We start from the raw sequence: 2,500 nt of genomic DNA, 5'->3' as shown, positions 1-2,500 counted from the left end.
CGAGCTAAATTGAACGCCGAAGTAGTGGCTTCGAGAGTTCTGAGTTCAAGGTCGAGAAAATTGGGGGAATCCCAATTAGTGCGCATGCGTTTGTAAACGGTAGGCTTGGTGACCAGAAGAAACAAATCTCATCGCGAGTTCGTAATGGGCAAACGTTGATCGCGCTGTAGATTTTACTATAATTGTTGTTTTTGACTGGTTGAACGAAAAGGTCGGTTCAAAGCTGTGATGATTGTCCTTAAATAGAATGACTGTCTATAATAATGATTTCGTTGACCAGAATGTTGGGGACAATAAAAAAAACAACTTTGTTTATGTGGTAGCGAAGTCGGTTAACTTAAAACTCTTTTTGTAGGTTTTTTTTATGATTGTGTATCGGTAAAACTGCTGGACAAAAATAGTTTGGTCAGAGCGAAAGTTTGTGTTACTGGTAAATTTGAAAAAGCAGAACTCCATTTTTTGGGAATCAAGATATAAGGTGTAGTGAAAAGAAAATAAGTTCAGCGAATTTCATATTATTTGAGAAAATGTGTGTCCGAATTTTTAAAACAGAAAAATTGTTGTACTTAGGTGTTTGTAAATTATGAGGGCCCCAAAGGGGGGGTATCATCACGATCACGGGAAGGGAAATTTTAGCTTTCACGATCACAGTTACCTTGATTTTTGTTTTCACGATCACGAACACCAGTGGCAAATCACGGTCACAGTAAAAGTTGCATGTACAGAAAGCACGTGTCAAAGTAAACACAAACACACAGTAATTCGCTCCTCTGGATCTATTGTTTATTCAACACAATATTATTTTTTTGAATTCTCTTTCATACACACATAGAAATGCATATCATGATTTGTAATCAGTAACACGAATGTTGTTTTCATTGTTTTCTCTCTCTCTCTCTCTCTCTCTCTCTCTCTCTCTCTCTCTATCTCTCTCTCTCTCTCTCTCTCTCTCTCTCTCTCTCTCTCTCTCTCTCTCTCTCTCTCTCTCCACTCATACTCATACACATTCAACTCCCACACCCTCACTCACACACATGAATATATACTTGCACAATTTCACATTTCCAGAGCTAAATCTTGAAAACCCATTTTCTCAAAAACTATTGGGTGGATTGAAATTAAAATACATGTAGGACGAAAAGTGGGTTTTGGGTTAATTTACTTGTGCACATTATTGGAGCAATCATTGGGTTCTTTATTTTCAACTTTGCCATACAATTTGAGGTACACCATCGCCTGGTTTCATGGCCTTGAAAAACAAACAGGAATGCTACAGACCAAAAATGGTTTTACCTGAAAGAAGCGCGCAGTGCCAGCCTGCTAAGCAGGCGAGCCAACTAGGGGGGTCCGGGGGCTTCCCCCCCCGGATTTTTTTTCAAAAAACGGTTAAAATCTATGCAATCTGGTGCATTTTGGGCATCATTTTCAGGGCTGTAATAGTGTTGTGATCTTGTTAAAAATCCCATTTTAGCCTCCCCCCACCACCATTCAACACACCTCCAAACTGGTGAAAACAATACTACTGTGCGCTGGCTTTATTGAGACCGGCGCCCGGTCGCGTTGCGCGATATTCACACGGATCGATTTTGCGGAAATTTTTCAACTTCACCGGAATAAATTTGACTTTACCGGATTTTGAAAACGGCTTTATCGGATTTCCGGCAATTACCGGAAAAGTAGCATGCCTGACAAAATCCCCAACGAACATGACTTTGATCGTCTTTGACATGAGGATCAAGTGACCCAAACTGGCACGTCTCCCCGCCATTGTTTCTGAATTTAAACCATTGTTGATATTAAAGTTTACAGGCGCTAAAATAAATCCAAGCTTAATGCAAAGAAGCGACAATTAGAATCTATGCCAAGCGTGTCCACGTTGCTGGGATGAAAAACACATTTCTAGTTTCGGTTTTGGCTACACGCAGACTCGATCTCGAGCCAGTCGAGGTCACACTGAGCGAGTGACAGCCGGACGTGGCAATGTCGACAATGTCAATGATCTCACTCAAACTCAAAGATCTTGAACAAATTTCAAGATCTTTGCCTACATTCAGAACAGTCATAGAGCAACATAGATCAACATTGTACCTTGATATTTCGTCTTCGGAAAGACCGACCCGTAGCCTGACCTTTCCACCAAGGAAGGCATTCTCGCCGCCTGCTTTGGTCTGTCTTGAATCCACAAAATATAACAGAAGTTCGATGACAGTACCGCTGCACGCCATTTTTGATCTTCGAATTCGAATTTGACTGAATGCACTCAAAACTTTTGCACGAAGCCCTTCCATTGGATGAAGTTTGGCAGACTTTTGCAATTTGCCTTCTGATTGGATCTCTTTTTTTGTGTGATTGGTTCTCTTAACTGTCAAAATCATATTTCTGAATGTGTTGTTGCTTCCCTTCAATCGGGATTGGCTCCTTGACGAATAGAGGATCATAGAGTGATACAGCTGTGAAAAATGTACGTTGAAAATAAAATGCTTTGCAATAATGCCCATCA

Source organism: Littorina saxatilis, linkage group LG13 (assembly GCF_037325665.1).
Source record: "Littorina saxatilis isolate snail1 linkage group LG13, US_GU_Lsax_2.0, whole genome shotgun sequence".
Taxonomy (NCBI): domain Eukaryota; kingdom Metazoa; phylum Mollusca; class Gastropoda; order Littorinimorpha; family Littorinidae; genus Littorina; species Littorina saxatilis.
Note: the sequence above shows the minus strand (reverse complement) of the source record.